At 45.6% G+C, this 18,283-nt stretch overlaps 1 long non-coding RNA gene across 1 annotated transcript; it reads right to left on the bottom strand.

Annotated features, from left to right (window-relative positions):
* Positions 1 to 13,638: 13,638 nt before the first annotated feature.
* Positions 13,639 to 18,034, bottom strand: LOC311583956. The gene is made up of 3 exons (XR_014774728.1): positions 17,323 to 18,034; positions 14,818 to 14,913; positions 13,639 to 14,044 (listed from the first exon to the last, which is right to left on the bottom strand). It is a non-coding gene; the product is annotated as an uncharacterized lncRNA (long non-coding RNA).
* Positions 18,035 to 18,283: the final 249 nt, after the last annotated feature.

Genomic DNA, 18,283 nt, shown 5'->3' with positions numbered 1-18,283 from the left:
CACACACACACACACACACACAGAGAGAGAGACATGAGAAATACTTTTTGAAAAACAAACTGAGAATACCCTCCAAAAGAGAGGTTGTGGAGGCTTCCACAAAGAATCCAACATAAATATATAAATATATATATATATATTTATACATATATATTTATATATTTATACATATATATTATATGTTGGACATAGATACTTCCAAGAGAAGGTAAATAAAGAATAAAAACATGCACCCACAGCATGCTTGTGCATGAATGTTCATAGCAGCATTCTCTATAACACCCTAAAGTGAGTCAACCCAAATAACCACCCGTAGTTGAGAAAGTAAGCACAGTGCAAATTAAGCTACCATGAGAAAGAAGGCAGGACAACATGCCCTGCAGAACAATGAACTCTGAACTCATGATGCCAAGAGGGCAGTGACAAAGGCCACATGTGATATCATCCATTCATATGGCATGCCCAGAACAGAAAAACCCCCCAGAGACAGGGAGTGCATTCACAGTTGTGGAGAAGTGTGGACAGGGCCCTGATATAAAGAGCCTCCTAGGCTGTGTTAGCATTGGCGGTCTCATCTCCACGCTAGTACAAGCCGTAAAGGCGTGGTAGGAGTATGGTCTGGCTTGATTGAGATGTCTCTCTTAGCTGTGTGGAGGAGGAGAGTCCTGTAGGAAAGCCGTTAGAAAAGAAATGGCATGACCGAGCTCTCCAAGGTGACACTGAAGACACAGCTAGGTCTTACAGGGAGTTTCTGGGACTTGAGAATTGTCTGGACATTGGAAGTGAGGAAAGTGTCAAAAAAGAACCCAAGCTCTGGGCTGGAGAAATGGCTCAGTGGTTAAGGGCACTGCCTGCTCTTCCAACGGTCCTGAGTTCAGTTCCCAGCAACCACATGGTGGCTCACAAGCATCTATAATGTTATCTGATGCCCTCTTCTGCAGATAAAGCACTCATATACAATAAATAAATCTTTAAAAAAAAAAACCCCAAGTTCCCGGCAAAATTGTCAGGATAGGTGGATGGAAATGTTACTTACTGAAAAAAAAAACAAAACAGTGTGCCAGTGAGAGCGGTGGTACCTGGGGAGGACAGGGCCAGCGTCAGAACATGACTGTGACTCAGAGGCATCTGAGAAGATTGCAGCATGTGAGGACAATGACACGATCTAGAACAGAGTTGCTAGGCTTTGCTGGGTGCCTGGTTAGTTACAGACTCAACCTGCTCAGGTTCCAGCCGGGGTGAGAGAGGTTAACTGGGACGGAGCCCTTACCGCTGTGCTGATTCCAGTACAGACTGCGTATCCCAGGTTGAGGCCCAGAACTGCTGCCACCGTAAAGCCAAATGCAAGTGCTCCTGGACTGCACGCAGGGTTTCAGGCTGGGAGTCGGAACTAGACTCAGATAAACTAGCAGAAAATCCAAATGAAGAATGGTTTTAGCCAAAAGAATTTCTCTGTAAGGCAGCCGGGAAAGGTCCCCCTATCCTTCCCTCTCTAGTCGAAAAGACAACAGCCTTAACAGGATGCCATGATGCCTTGGGAAGTGTTGTTCCACCTTATACGACCTTACAGTGTAACATGGCTCCCAAAGAGCCTCCGGAGGGAAAAAGGTGAAAAGACCAAAGGACCTCAGCCCAGCCACCCCGGGCCAGCTTCTCAGCATTCCTGTGCATATCATAAAAAAGGTTTTTCCTTTTTATGTCTTTGGCCAGAACTTAGTCATATAGACAACATATTTTGCTGCAATGGGGAAAAAAATGTGGCTTTATCAGTTAGATGGCCACAGAAAGGTAAGGGAAGATAAATATTGAATAAAAACAACAGTCTCTAACACAGGCTGACACTTTTTTTGAGTGACGTACTTAAGCGACAACCATGCCAAAAAGAAGCGATAGAGCAGGAAGAGATGAAGGTGTGATCACTGGGTATCGGTCAATCTACCTGAGGCGGCTTCTCACAAGACGGACAACAGCAATGAAGAAAATGCCAAAGTGGCTTCTGGGTAAATCAGTGGAGCGCAGCACTGAAAACCTCAGGCCCTGAGACAGTGTTGACAGCCAACACTCAGGAGCCATTATGTGGCCAGAGGACAGGTTAACCCCCCCCCAACGTGTGCAGCACTGAATTATTATCAGCATTCAATAAAAAGGTGATGCTTGCACAGGATGTAAATATACTTAACTGCACTGAACTGCATACCTACAAATCATTAGAGGTGGTACACTTTGTTACATTTATCTTATAAACATAAAGAAAAGTATAGTGAGGGGAGATTGAGGGACCCCCCCCCCCCACCTCTCCTCCCTACACATAACTACTGTTAGCAATCCTCATTACATCTGTATTTCTTCACCAAATACTAATTAGAGTTTGTGACCTCAGCTTGAGAAAGACTGTGCTGAAAGCATAATGCTGGGCTAAGTGCTATTTCAAGGCACTCTTCCCCAGTCTCTGGACCTCCAGGATTGCAGAGGCGGCACCATGAAACATGCAGCGCTGCTGTTCTTGCTGCCAGAAGTGCCTGACGACCTAGGACTTGAGAGACACTGTGTGAGTTCTCAATGGCAACAGTGAGCCAAGCAAGCATAGCTCCCACCTTCATGGGCCAATAACCTTCAGCATACAAAAAAGAGCAGTCAAGCAACCTCGAGTATAAGTGTAAGTGAAAGCCAGATGGTGGTGGCATACACTTTGATCCCGGGACTCAGGAGGCAGAGGCAGGCAGATCTCCTGAGTTTGACGCCAGCCTGGTCTCCAGAGCAAGTTCCGGGACAATTAGGGCTACACAGAGAAACCCTGTCTCGAATTAAAAATATTTTTAAAAATAGCCGGGCGTCTACAAAGTGAGTCCAGGACGGCCAAGGCTACACAGAGAGACCCTGTTCCGAAAAACCAAAAAAAAAAAAAAAAAAATTAAAAATAAATAAATAAATAAACAGAGCGAATGTTAAGTGAAACTCCGAGTAGAGCTGAGAGAGTGAATATGGTGCTACGGAGGGGACTTTGTGCTATGCAGAGACATCAGTGAGTATGACAGATCTGTCAATCTCAGGAGGCCTGTAGGATTGCAGTTAGCGGGCAGAAATGCAGATGTTAGGTGGAGACAAACACTCACACGGAGGAGTCAGCTTTGGAAAGGGCCTTGTGGCTGGAGCACTGTAGGCTGAGGAGGGACTCAAGAGCAAGTGGCACAAGGGGGCGGCACAGCCCATGTGCTTTGCATCAGGCTTGTTGCTTTCCAGCAGAAGTGGAGCGTGGGTTTCAAGCTGCCCTGATTGTTTCTAGCAATCTAGAGTGCTTTTTCCACAACTCCCAGACATCACAGCTTCAGAGAGCTTGGGACCCTGAAAACAATGAAGCCAGCACATACTAAGGACATGAAGCAGGCAAAGCACCATAGCACCGCAAAGTCCCTAGCTGGTTGGAAGTACCATCTGGTACACTTGAACCAGGAGGAACAAGCTGCTCCATGGGTAAACAGCACACTGCTGCTTGCTCTACCAGCCTGGTAGCCTGGCAGCCTGGCTTAAAAAGTGACCGCTCCTAAGGAAGCTGACGGGTGGGGTGGAGAAACGAGCTGGGTGAAGGAAGCCAGACTTTCTCACCCCACCCACACTTAAATTCATATCCTCTGAAAAAAAAAATCTGGTACTCCCGACCTATTCAAATTTGAATATACAAGAACCTGGCAGAAGGAGATGTAGGTCAAGGCGCACACACTAGCACCTTCCCTCCCCAGGCGGAGGCCCCTGTCATTAGAATAGGTATGGCTCCTCCACCCATGCCGGGCTTTGAGAAAGACTAGGAAGGTAGGAGAGGGCACTCGCTAGGCAGGTCATAAAACTGTCTGAATAATAAATCAGCAACCATTCCCCCGATGCCCACAGACACCCCCCTGCCCCAGGCGAATGCTGCCCTCTTTCCTGTGACACAGGAATGAACTAGCCTAAGAGGTGACCTTGGAGTTTGTTTGTCCAGATATTACTAACAGCAGGGATTTCTAACAATGGGCATATAACTAAGGTTATATGCATATGCTCGTCAGAAAGGAAAAAGAAGGCGTCTGCAAAGAATGCGTTCCCCAGCACCCAAAGTGTCGCTGGTATGACCTAGAGAGGTTTCCGTAGCGTGACCTTCAAATGGGCAAATTACCACACCCTGGAAGTCAACCTCCAGCAATTGAAGGCATGTTCTGAGAGCCACTTGGCACTTCCGGGAAACAGAAAGCAGAAAAAGAATAAGCACTTGTACTCTCGGCCTTCAGTCACGCGAAGGAGGATTAACTTCAGATCTGCACTTTGTCCAGTGGAACAGTGTTTTTAGTGTGTATACTTAAGAGGAGAAACACATGAGGGAAGAGGAGGCAGAAAAGGGAGGAAAGACAGAAGGAGGTGGCTGCCACCACCTAACATTTGAAAAGCCCTAAACCAACCTGCACCCACCAACACTCACAAGGATCCAATGGAATTCCCACTCCTTGCTCTCAGCGGGGGATGCTGGCATTTGCTGTGCGCTCCACGTCATTTCCACTTCCCAACATCAACCTGGTTTCCACCCGGTATCTATTTTCTCAGACACCGTGCCCATGCGGACCCAGGAAAATTCCCGTGCCCGCCTCCAGCTGGAGATCTAAATAGCTCTCTGGAGACTCTTTTGCTGTGAGTCTTGCTCTGAGTTGTGCCACAGCCAGGCTCTGGGAGTGTGACCTAACCTGAGCGAACCAGCCCTGCATTCCCAAGACTTTGACTTCTGAACCTAATACAAGCCTGGCAGAGAGGCAAAGTTCGTGTACTCCAGCCAAGCGTGTTGAAAAAGCAAGCCCTAGCCGGGCGGTGGTGGCTCACTCTTTTAATCCCAGCACTCGGGAGGCAGAGGCAGGCGGATCACTGTGAGTTTGAGGCTAGCCTGGTCTACAAAGCGAGTCCAGGATAGTCAAGGCTACACAGAGACACCCTGTCTCGAAAAAAAAAAAAAGAGAGAGAGAGAGAGAGAAAAGATGGGCTGGAGCGATGGCTTAGCGGTTGGGAGCACTGACTGTTCTTCCAGAGGACCCTGGTTCAATTCCCAGCACCCACATGGCAGCTCACAACTGTCTGTAACTCCAAAATCTGACACCTGTAGACATACAATGCACATAAAATAAAAATAAATTAATTTTTAAAAAAAGAAAGAAAAGAAAAGAGAAAGAAAGACCTGCTTCTTCCCGGGCTGCCTCCTCCAGGCAGGCTCCGCTCTATAAGCTTCCTTAGCCCCTCACAAACTGAATAAAAAAGGTCTTTCTGCTTTAGTGACCAGAATCTATGTCTTTGTTTGTTTTTTGTTTTGTGACAGAGATCCACCTGTCACTGCCTCCTGAGTGCTGAGATTAAAGGCGTGCACCCCCATGCCTGGCCTCAAAATCTGTGGTTTTTACCTTACAACTGAAGTATATCAATAGATATACTTTAGGGAAATAGTATACTTCAGGGAAAACTTAAGGCATTTTCAATTGGTTATCTTGCTATAAACATAGCAAAACGGAGCGATATTCTATCTGTATTGTGAGAGGAGCCCCTCGGGACCTATGGGTATGACACAGAAAGCAAGACCCAGCTGTCACTCACCATGATCACTCACTCTAAGCAGCCAGATCGTCCTTCCCTTCTGCCTAGAGTTCAGCTGCTTTATTCCTAGTATTCTTTTTTGTTTTTTAACATATATTTTTTTAATTCATTCATATTACATCTCAATGGTTATCCCATCCCTTGTATCCTCCCATTTCTCCCTCCCTCCCATTTTCCCCTTATTCCCCTCCCCTATGACTGTGACTGAGGGGACCTCCTCCCCCTGAATATGCTCATAGGGTGTCAAGTCTCTTCTTGGCAGCCTGCTATCCTTCCTCTGAGTGCCACCAGATCTCCCCATCCAGGGGGACATTCCTAGTATTTTTTTATCATTCCCCTGTAGAGTTTTCATTTTTAAACGAAATGTCACCATAATGGTCATAACCAAAAGATTTGGGGGCTGAAGAGATGGCTTAGCAGTTAAAAAACACTGGCTGCTCTGCCAGAGGAACAAAGTTTGAGCCTCAGGGCCCACGTGGTGGCTCACAGCCTCCTGTAACTCCTGACCCAGGGCATCCAACTCCCTCTTCTGAACCCCAAGGGGCACTGCATACATGTGTTGGTGTAACAGACATATATGTAGGCAAACACTCATACATATAAACAAAAATAAAATAAGCTTGGATGAGTTGGCTAGGCCCCTAGTCTGAATTTCCAACTTGTCCAGTAGCATTTGAGACAGGTGGACAGTGAACAGAGTTCGTGGACAGGGATGACCGGAAACATAACCAAGAATGAGTGACTCATCTCTGTATGTCCACGCTTCCAAGAACCAATGAGAACACCGCACGCTTCCAAGAACAGCATGAAGGCCACACACAGTGTCACATGCCTCCAATCCCAGCACTCCAGGGGTAGATGTAGGGTCAGGATTTTAATGCCAACCTCACCTATATAGCAAGGTCAGGCCAGCCTGAGCTACAGGAAACCCCGTCTCAAAGATTCCAAAACAAGGGGCTGGAGAGATGGGCCAGCAATTATGAGCCCTTGCTGCTCTCACACAGGACCTAAGTTGATTGCCAGCACCCACATCAGGTGGTTCACCAGTGTTTTTTGTTGTTATTGTTGTTGTTTTGGTTTTTTTTTTCCCCTGAGACAGGGTTTCTCTGTGTAGACCAGGCTGGCCTCGAACTCACAGCAATCCGCCTGCCTCTGCCTCCCGAGTGCTGGGATTAAAGGTGTGAGCCACCATGCCCAGCTGGTTTGCCAGTGTTGAGGCCTGCTCTTTGTTACACAGCTGAAGCCATTTTCTACCCATCTTTGTTCATAAGGTGAAGTTAAGTTCAACATTTTTAAACTCTGCTTCCTGGAAAGAGTTTTTCATAACTGATACTAACAGACCTGCCAGAGGGTCCAGCTAACCTTGTATTTTACTGTGACTTAATGGTGTCATAGTTTATGCTCTGTGATCTCCACACGTGGCTACACTCTGCTTACACTCTGTTATCTCTGCACTTGGCTCTACTCTGGAAGACCCTAACTACCACCTCATTTACCTCACTTGGGACCAATCAGCTTCAAGGTTAGCTGATAACAGTTTGTCCAGTTGGCCAAAATGTGTTACACACACACACACCCTTGTTTTCTTTCACTTGGTTTTCCTGTAAGAAAGACTGCCCTCTAAGAATAGGTCAATGCCACAGTTCAGCTCCCGAGTTCTTTCTGTGGCCCTGAGGGCAATCAGGTTGGATCAGTTGTTCAATAAACCATCCGTATCTGACTGAGACTGGGGTCTGAGTGGTTTGTGTAGCTTTTCTAGGACTACAATAACAAAGGCTTGTAAGACCAGCTCCAGCAGATCCAGAGACGCTGGCCCTCTCTCTCTCTCTCTCTCTCTCTCTCTCTCTCTCTCTCTCTCTCTCTCTCTCACACACACACACACACACACACACACACATACACACACACACATACACGAATGCATGTGGGCACACACACAAACTCCAACACACACATACATAACATAAATTAAAAACAAACCTTCAAAAGCATTCTAAACCAAAACAAACATGGAAACGAAAAAGAAAAGAAAGCTGGGTGGTGGTGGCTCACACCTTTAATCCCAGCACTCAGGAGGCAAAGGCAGATGGATCTCTGAGTTTGAGGCCAGCCTGGTCTACAGAGTGAGTTCCAGGACAGCCAAGGCTACCCTCCCCAAAAAAGAAGAGAGTGAAGAGCAGGAGCTAGTACATAGTCACTGCTCACCATGCTGGAGTGCTCCCCCAAGTCTTCAGTCCTCCTTTGGCTATACTGATTCCCTTTGGGATGTAACTCATTCTCCTGGATTTAAAAATGAGTTATAGGCTAAGAACCCCCAATACATATTTGCAACAGTCCAGACTTCTAGACTCACATCCATTGCTCAATGCATATCTCTATTTGTATACTTAACAGGATTTACCTTCTACAAACCTAATCCCTGGTCTTTGCTTCTAAGCCTGTTCAATATCCACCCTTTCCCTGTAAATTAATGTCAACATTATCTTTCCAACTGCTAAGGTCTCAAAGCAGTTGGAATTAACCTGCTCTTTTAAAAACATTTATTTATTCATGCATTTTATGTATGAGTGCTCTGTCTGTCTTCATGAACACCAGAAAAGTTGATCAGATCCTATTGCAGATGGTTATGAGCCACCACGTGCTTGCTGGGAATTGAACTCAGGACCTCTGGAAGAGCAATCAAATGCTCTTAACCGCTGAGCCATCTCTGCAGCCCTAACCTGCTCTTGACATAGCAGTTCCAGGCCAGTCAGGGCCCTTGTCTCAATGATGATGATAATGATAATGACGATGATGACAATAAAATAAATTACTTAAAATTCAAAACAAACAAAAATTGGAAATAGTCTAAATGTGTAACAGTAGGAAACTAAAAAATTATGTTATAGCTAGATTGCTTTATTTGTTTGTTTGTTTGATTGGTTGGTTTTTCAAGACAGGGTTTCTCTATATAGTCCTGGCTGTCCTAGGCTCACTTTGTAGACCAGGCTGGCCTTGAACTCACAGTGATCCCCCTGCCTCTGCCTCCAAGTGCTGGGATTAAAGGTGTGTGCTACCACATTTGCTTGACACCTGCTTGACTTTCATTCTTACACATCATACTTTGCAAATAGGAAGAAGATTCCTCATGTGCTGTCAGGGGTTCAGGTCCTTTAGTCTTTGCCAGGTCAGGAGGCTGGGCTGAGCCGTATTTTGGAGTTTCCCAGGAGCTTCTTATCAGTTCTAACATGCTTGCAAGAGCAAGATAGAAAGGGCTTGTCACAGCCAGGCAGTGGTGGCGCACACCTTTAATCCCAGCAGTTGGGAGGCAGAGGGAGGAGGATCTGTGAGTTCGAGGCTAGCCTTGTCTACAAAGTGAGTTTGAGGACAGCCAAGGCTAACACAGAGAAAGCCTGTCTCAAAACCCCCACCAGCCCCAGAAGAAGGAGGAGGAGGAGGAGGAGGAGGAGGAGAGAGAAGAAGCTAGAATGGGGCGCATGCTTGTCCCCCTAGTTACTTCGGGGGCTGGAGCAAGAGGATTGCTTGAGGCTAAGAAACTTGGGAAGACACCTATCTCAACCTCTCTTAAAAAGCAATCAGAGTGGAGGAAATCTTCTTTGGTTTTTGTTGTTATTGTTTTTATTTATGTATTTATCTATCTATCTATTTATTTACTTATTTTTGGGTTTTTTGAGACAGGATTTCTCTGTGCAGCCCTGGCTTTCCTGGCCTTGAACTCACAGCAATCTGCCTGCCCCTGCCTGCCCCTGCCTCCCAAGCGCTGGGATTAAAGGCGTTTGCAGCCAATGCCCTACTGTCTTCTTTGTTCCTGAAAGCACAGACATTTCCTGAACTACCAGCTCATGTTTTCTAAAGAAGTTAAACAAGCAGAATACAAAGCTACCAACGAGGGGAACGAACTGCAAAGCTGCTCAAACCACCTGGCAAACAGGGCTGTCGGTCTCGTGTTTTGTTTTTGTTTTGTTTGTGCGTTTGTTTGTTTTTGCCCAAATCTAGTGACCAATGTGAACAGCCGAAGGGTTCAGGAACACAACAAACCAGATCATCCTCATCTGCAGCCCAAGACTGTGTTTCATCCATCCACTTAGATTTGACATAAGGCAAGGAGGTGAAATACCCACACATTGATAACAGGAGCCTGACATTTATAGGACTTCGGTTGCGAAGGTAGAAGTGTGTTAGAATGCAGCCACATTGCCTGTTTGTAAATTCAACAGAATTAACTGAAAAAAGACCAGACACCAGACAGCTCAAGATTCTCCTGTGTGTGCCATGTCCTGGTGCTCTCGAGTTTTCAGACTGCTTTGGTGTTCTTTCAGAACAAGACGAGGGTGGAACAGAAGAGGAAAGTGGAAATAACCAACCTAAAAAATGAATATCTAAGATTTAGGAGAGTAAGACCACCTGGACCACATAGCCATGCCTCCTCCCCCAACCTAATCACTCTCTTAAAAAAAAAAAAGATTCTTACCAGAATTTAGTTGATCTCCAAAGATGTGCATATTTATCATATTAAAAACCTGACTGTTAATGACATCTAAATTCAAACAAACACCTATATGAATAAGAGTACAAATAAAAAGAAAATCATTTGTTACTAAATATTCTGTCAAGGCTAAGGTGGAACTTCTCCCCCCCCCCCCCCATTTTTCCAAACAGGGCTTTTTCTCTGTGTGGCCTTGGTTGTCCTGAACTCGCTTTGTAGACCGGGCTGGCCTCGAACTCACAGTGATCCGATCTGCCTGCCTCTGCCTCCCAAGTGCTGGGATTAAAGGTGTGCACCAGGACCTGGAGCTCCTTTCTTAACATACACTACAGAGCTCTCCTTCTCATTGGAGCACACACCCACCCACATAGAGGGGGCAGGGGGAAGGAGGGGAAAGGAGGGGACGGGAGGGAGAGGGAGGGGGAGTCTTTCAGTTCAAGGCCGACCTGGTCTCCAAGAAGTTTCAGGACAGCCAGGTCTATAGAGAGACCCTGCCCACAAACAAACAAACAAAACCCAAACAATGGGCACTTGTTTGTCAACACATGGACCTCCAAACTACTCAAATAATTAACTCTGTACATGCCGAACAGCCTACAGAGAGCCGCTGGGCACCTCCTGAAAATGTCATGGGCTCAACCAAGGAGGGACGGCTGCTGGTTTATTGTCACTGTAGGAAACAGTGCTGCCTCAGTCTGCTGGTCTCTTCTGGTCTTTGGCCCCTCCCATCTGCTGCCTGTCTTTCCATTACTTTGGTGTCACTTTGTCAGATCCAGGAAACCTTGGAATGAAACGTCCGGCAGGGCAGGAGATTGTCCTAGTCACTTTCCTCAGTTGTCTCTGGTGGAACCTGCTGTCCTTTCAGTTGACTGGACAGTAGGCAGGGGCACCACCCTTTCTTGAGCACCTAAATTCTAAGCATGTGACCTTGGATTCTCTTCTTCCTCTTTGCAGCAGGTTGGACCTTTATTTCCTTTTTTGATAACCATGAACGCTCTAACTGCCAGCCTGCACAAAACAAGACCCTCTCCATTACCTCTTTCAAAACAAAATAAAAACAAATGCGGTCCTTATTTAAAAAAAAAAAAGCTTTCAGTTGCATCTTTGAGTTTAATTTTTGTTGTTGTTAATTTTCTTTTTCTTTCTTTCTTTTGTTTTTGTTTTTGTTTTTGTTTTGTTTTGTTTTGTTTTCAAGACAGGGTTTCTCTGTGCAGCCCTAGCTCTCCTAGACTCTCTTTGTAGACCAGGCTGATCTCGAACTCACAGTGATGCTCCTGCCTCTGCCTCCTGAGTGCTGGGACTAAATGTGTGTGCCACCACACCTGGCTGTTGTTAATTTTCAAGACAGGGTTTCTCTGTGTAGCCCTGGCTGTCCTGGAACTTGCTTTGTTGACCAGGCTGGCCTTGAACTCACAAAGATCAGCCTGCCTCTGTCTCCCAAGTGCTGGGATTAAAGGTGTATCCCACCACTGCCAGGCTTAACATATTTATTTGGTAGGTTTTGGTTTTTGAGACAGGGTTTCTCTGTGTAGCCTTGGCTGTCTTGGAATCACTTTGTAGACTGGGCTAGCCTCAAACTCACAGAGATAGCCTGCTTCTGCCTCCCAGAGTGCTGGGATTACAGACATGAGCCACCGCACCTGGCTATTCACATTTTTAAACACTTATTTATTCATTTCTTTACTTGTGGGGTAGACTATGTCAATGTACAAGCGTGGGGGTCAGAAACAAAGTACAGGTGGGTCCCAAGTATTGAAATCCGGTCATCAGCCTTTGTCCACTGAGCCATTTTGCTAGCTCTAAGTGTAACATTTCTCTGAGCAATGCAGTTGTCTGTTCTTGGCTTGCCACCCTTACCCAGAAGAAATAATGCTCTTGATCCCATATGTGATAAGGGAGTTTAACCACAGATTCTCAAACCCTGATCTCTGTAGTAAGTCCTACCACATATCAGAAAGTGTGCCTCTTAGCAAATATGTACGACACAGCAATGAGCGCCCTCTGGTGGGCACTGAGAGATGTTCGGGTTATTTTCAGGAGTCATAGTGTCAAGGATTTGGTGCCTGTGGAATACAGGGATGGTAATTATCCTACAGTTTGCAGAACACTTCTATACAAAGTGCCAATGGTACAAGAGTACCAGAAGCCCCAGACGTGGTGGCACATGCCTTTAATCCCAGCACTCGGGAGGCAGAGGCAGGTGGATCATGTGAGTTCGAGGCCAGCCTGGTCTACAAAGCAAGTCCAGGACAGCCAAGGCTACACAGCAAAACCCTGTCTCAACAAAACACAAAGCGCAAAACAAAATGTAGCAGAAGCATTCTCCTTGGCTGGGTCGTTCCTTGTCTCTTGTCCCATCCTTGTCACTATACAGTGCTATCCCAGGATTTAGCCACTTACTTCTAAAAGCTGAATTTCCTAATTGCATTGTATACCCAGCACAGATGGCTTGTGAGAGGAGCAACAGCAGTGATGGGACAAACCAAACACGTCATTCTCAGAGAGCTCACATTCCATGTCTGCAGTTCTCAAAATGTGGTCCTCCAATCTCCCCAAGTCCCTAGAAAGTATCCCAGAGGCCTCTGCCTCCTTGGGTGTTGGGATTAAAGGTGTGCACCACCACTCTAGGCTACTGGAGCCTTATTTTCAACTTTGCATTTCAGATCATTTGAAGAGCACTTAAATACCAGTGTCTGGGAATCTATCCCAGAGGTGCTGTTTAATGGACTTGGGGTTGTGTCTTCTTAGCATGTTTGTTTGTTCAGATTTATTTATTTATTATGTTTACAATGTTCTGCCTGCATGTGTGCCTGCCCACCAGAAGATACCAGATTTTTTTTTCCAGAGTGCTGGGATTAAAGGCCTATGCCACCACACCTGGCTAGATCTCATTATAGATAGGTGGGTGCTGGGAATTGAACTCAGGACCTTCGGAAGAGCCGCCAGTGCTCTTAACCTCTGAGCCATCTCTCCAGCCCTTCTAGGCATGTTTTTAAGCTTCCAGGGTGAGTTTAAGGGAGATGCTAGTCTAGCACACTCTTCATTACAAGGAGATTAAGGATGTAGAAGCCAGCCGGTTGTGGTGGCACACGCCTTTAATCCCAGCACTCGGGAGGCAGAGGCAGGGGGATTGCTGTGAGTTCGAGGCCAGCCTGATCTAGAAAGTGAGTCTAGGACAGCCAGGGCTACACAGAGAAACCCTGCCATAAGGAAACCAAAACAACAACAATAACAACAAAATGATGATAATGCAGCTCCACTGGTAGAGTACACACAGAACCCTGCCTTTGACTCCCCTGTGCTGGTTAGAAGCCTATGGAGGGACTCAGCACTCGGGAGGTAGATGCAGAGGGACCCGAAGCTCAAGATCACAGTACATTTTAAGTCAGCCAGGAACACATGAGATCCCGTCTCAAAATAAGCAGGCATACTGACACAATGAATTTAGTTATTTATTTATTTTTGTTTTTTCTAGACAGGGTTTCTCTGTGTAGCCTTGGGTGTCTTGGACTCACCAGGCTGGCCCTGAACTCACAGCGATCCACCTGCTTTTGCCTCCTGAGTGCTGGGATTACAGGTGTGTGCCACTTTGCTCTGCTGCCCATGCCTCATGTATTAGTTCATTTTTTATTGCTTTTATAAAACACCATGAGCAAGGGGATTTGGAGAAGAAAGTTTATTTGGGTTTACTGTTTCAGAGGAGTAAAGTCCATGATGATGAGGGACTGGAGAGATGGCTCAGCGGTTGAGAGCACTGGCTGCTCTTCCAGAGGATCTGGGTTCAATAGCCAGCACCCACATGGCAGCTCACACATGTATGTGACTCCAGTTCCAGGGGACATGACATCCTCACACAGACATGCATGCAGTCAAACACCAATGAACATTAAAAAAAAAAAAGTCTGTGGTGATGAAACGGAGGCAGCTGGCAACAGGCATGGTGACTTGCGTAGGAAGCTAAGCAGGAAACAGAGAGAACAATCTTGAATTAACGTAAATTTTAAGCTCTCAGCGCTCACCTCCTGTAGTGTACTCTTGGAGCAAGGCCACACTTCCTAAGCCTCTGCAAACAGCGCCACCAACTGGAGATGCGGCATTTAACTGTCCAGGATTACAGGGGACATCTCATCCAAGCTACTACACCCCAGGAGACAAATAAGAAAATAGACAAACTCTTTATCAGAACAAAGCTGGTTAGCTTCTAGTCCAGTTCTGATGACAGCTCTCTTTCCCATTTGAAACGTCTGTCTGTACATACGTACGTCTGTCCCGCCTTCCCTATCCACATTCCAACGTTGACTTTGAACTTTTCAGTTGGGAGCAGGAGAAATGGCTCAGCAGTTAAAAGGACTGACTGCTCTTCAAGAGGACCTGAGTTCAATTCCTAGCACCCACGTGGTGCCTCATAACCATCTATAATGTATTTCTTTATTTTGGTTTTTTGAGACAGGGTTTCTCTGTGTAGCCTTGGCTGTCCTGGACTCACTTTGTAGACCAGGCTGGCCTCAAACTCACAGCAATCCACCTGCCTCTGCTTCCTGAGTGCTGGGATCAAAGGCGTGTGCCACCACTGCCCCACACAACCATCTACAATGTGATCTGATGCCCTCTTCTGGCATGCAGGTTTACATGCAGGCAGAGCACTGTATACATAATAAATAAATTAATTAATTAATAAATAAATATTTTGTAAAAAAGAACTATTCAGCTGGCTTAATTTCTTTGTTTACCTTGTGTGGTTCATTGAAAAACTGACCAGAATATGGTGAAAGACAACCACATTAATCCAGCCTTAGTGTTAGCAGAGGAGGCTTTTGTTCTAGACCCTAAAAGAGTGAAAAAGAACATACAATCAAAGAGTTCTTAGAAGCAGTGAAAGGCATATATACATAATATGTATATATTATATAAACAATGTTGTGTTATATATGATGATATATAATATGTAATATTGTATTATATACAACAACTAATAATACATATAATATATACATTTTATATTATAATACATACATATGGTATATATTATAACATAATATACATATACACATGCACATATACATACACATTACACATATGGTATGTATATATTGGTGTCACTGGGGATTGAACCTGGGGACTTATGTATACTAAGGAAGCACTCATAATTGAACTTCAAATATGCAGCAGAATAGTACAACTACATTAAAAGTTACCTTGCAGCCAGGTGTGGTGGCGCACGCCTTTAATCCCAGCACAGACAGAGACAGGTGTATCTCAGTGAATTTGAGGCCAGCCTGGTCTACAAAGTGAGTTCTAGGACAGCCAAGGCTACCCAGAGAAAACGTCTAAAACAAAACAAAACAAGACAGAATGGAATAAACGCACAATAGAGTAGTCAAATTTATTTTTTTATTTGGGTTTCTTTTCTTTTTTCTTTTCTTTTGAGACAGGGTTTCTCTGTGTAGCCTTGGTTGTCCTGGAACTTTCTCTGCAGACCAGGCTGGCCTGGATCCCAGAGGCCTGTTTTCCTTCACATCCTGAGCACACCACCATGTTCAGTTCCATTGTGGTTTCTTAGATAACCAGGCATTCATTCTACCTTGTTAGTCCTATTTTGGCAAAAGACCTCAGATAGTACCTGCAAACTGTATTATATAAAGATGCACAAATGATCTGTGGTACACTTATTTTACTTATATCTTACTGTAGTGAGAACTGGTAGCCCATGTTATCTGAGTAATTTAGAAGCAACAGGAAGGCTATCATTTTCCTTTTTGTTGACAGCTTTATTTGAAAGGTGATGAAAAAAAGGACCAAACCTGGCCAGCGGTGGTGGTGCTTGTCTTTAATCCCAGCACTCAGGAGGCAGAGGCAGGCAGATCTCTGTGAGTTTGAGGCAGAGGCAGACAGATTGCTGTGAGTTTGAGGCCAGCCTGGTCTACAAAGTGAGTCCAGAAAAGCCAAGGCTACACAGAGAAACCCTGTCTCGAAAAACCAGTGCCCCCCAAAAGAACCAAACCTGGCTTCTTTAATTTTTTTCTGTCCTTCTGTACTGTCTGCCTACTCTCTTCTCCGTCTCTGTCTCTGTCTCTGTCTCTGTCTCTGTCTCTGTGTCTCTGTCTCTGTCTCTGTCTCTGTCTCTGTCTCTCTCTCTCTCTCTCTCTCTCTCTCTCTCTCTCTCTTTTGTTTTGGATTTTTGTTTGTTTTGTTTTTGAGATAGGGTTTCTCTGTGTAGCCTTGGCTGTCCAAGACTTGCTTTGTAGACCAGGCTGACCTGAAACTCAGAGATCCACTTGCCTCTGCCTCCTGAGTGCTGGGATTAAAGACGTGTACCACCACTGCCCAGCTCCATGTTTCTCTTTTAAAAGATTTAGTTTTGTTACTTTTAGCTATGTGGATGTCTGTTCATGGAGACAGAGCCCCAGATCTCCTGTCTTCTTTAGGGTTTTATTGCTGTGTAGAGACACCATGCCCACGGAAACTCTTACAAGGAAAACATTTAATTGAGGCTGGCATACAGTTTAGTTGATTATCCTCATGGTGGGAAGCGTGGCAGCAGCAGGCAGACATGGTGCTGGAGGAGGGGCTGAGAGTTCTGCATCTGGATTCTCGGACACTGCCACGCTGAGCACAGCTTCAGCATAGGAGACCTCAAAGCCCACAGTGACACACTTCCTCCAACAAGGCCACACCTCCTAGTAGTGCCAAGCATCAAACACATGAGTCAATGGAGCCATTCCTAGTTAAACCAGCACATCCCTAGAGCCAGACTCAGAGGAGTTTGTAAACCATCCGATATGGATTTTGGAAACTGACCTTGTCCACTGAAAGAGGAGTACACTCTCTAAGCCACTGAGCTGTCTCTTTCCAGTCCTGCTCCTCCCACTCTTAGCCAACACTCATGATAAAAAGAAAAAAAAAAGTAACCAGTGTACTTTGTGGGACATATTGAATAAATTCTACGGCTGAGAAAAAGTGGCAGTGGAACATTTCCTGCAGAAAATTAAATTGTTCTTTCCCTGTTTCTGTCATGGAAACGTGTCCTCTCTGAGTATCATTCATGTACTGTAGTTGTTTTAGGTACTTGGATCATGCCATTGGAAGCCAGCAGATACAAAAACAGAATGTAAGAAACCTTGCCCATGGAAGGGGAGAGCATGCCCACAAGACAAGATAGTTTGCAAAGTCAAGCAATTCAGGTAAGCAGAGACTCATGTGCTAATAGAATGACGGATCTTCCCTGTATCACTTACTTGTCTTGTTGTCATGGAAACACCTGACCATAAGCACCTTATGGGAGCAGGGGTTCGTTTCTGCATACGGTTTTAGGGAACATGATCCTTTATAGCCAGGGAGGCAGGGTGGCAAGAACAAGAGGCAGTTGATCTCCATGAATTGCCAAGAAGAAGGGCAAGTGGGGCTAGCCTGTGAAACCCCAAGGCCGGACCTCAGTGGCCCAGTTGCTCTCCGGAAGCTTCGCCATCTTCCCAAACAGCACCACTGGCTAGGGACCAAATGTTCAAACAAACACCGCTCGCTGTCTCAGTTTCTTTTCCGGTTGCCGTGATAAAAGACTCTGCCAAGGGGCTGGAGAGATGGCTCAGTGGTCAAGAGCGCCGCCTGCTCTTCCAGAGGTCCTGGGTTCAGTTTCCAGCAACCACATGGTGGCTCACAACCATCTATAATGTAATCTGATACCCTCTTTGGCAGATAAAAAGCACTCATATGCAATAAATAAAATAAATAAATCTTAAAAAAACAAAACAAAACAAAGACTCTGCCAAAAGCAATGTAAGGGAGAAAGACTGCAGGGAAGCCGGGCGGCAGCAGCATGCAGTAGCTGGTCCTTCCATTGTCCCGGTCAGGAGGCAGGGACTGATGAACACACACTGTGGCTCATTTCCTTTCTCCAGTTACACAGTCCAGGGGCTCAGCTGGAGAACGGCGTTACCCACCGCAGCTGGAGATAACCACCCGCAGACATGACCAAAGGCCAATCAGTCTCCCAGGTGATTCTGGATTGTTAAGTTGAAAATTAACACTGGCAGCATGGCCCCAGATGTCCCTGGGAAGCAGGACTGAGATGCCCCCCCCTCCTCCTCAGCTTCAGTCTGTCACCTCTGGCTTTTCCATCATGCAAATAATTTCATAAATATTTGGTTGAATGTTTACAGGTGTAATAACTTTTTGAAAATTTCAGATAATTTCAAAATG

This window comes from Acomys minous (genome assembly GCF_964271855.1).
Source record: "Acomys minous genome assembly, contig: SUPER_14_unloc_1, whole genome shotgun sequence".
In the NCBI taxonomy this organism is placed as follows: Eukaryota; Metazoa; Chordata; class Mammalia; order Rodentia; family Muridae; genus Acomys; species Acomys minous.
The sequence above is the reverse complement of the archived record's forward strand: the minus strand, read 5'-3'. Positions and strand labels throughout refer to the sequence as shown.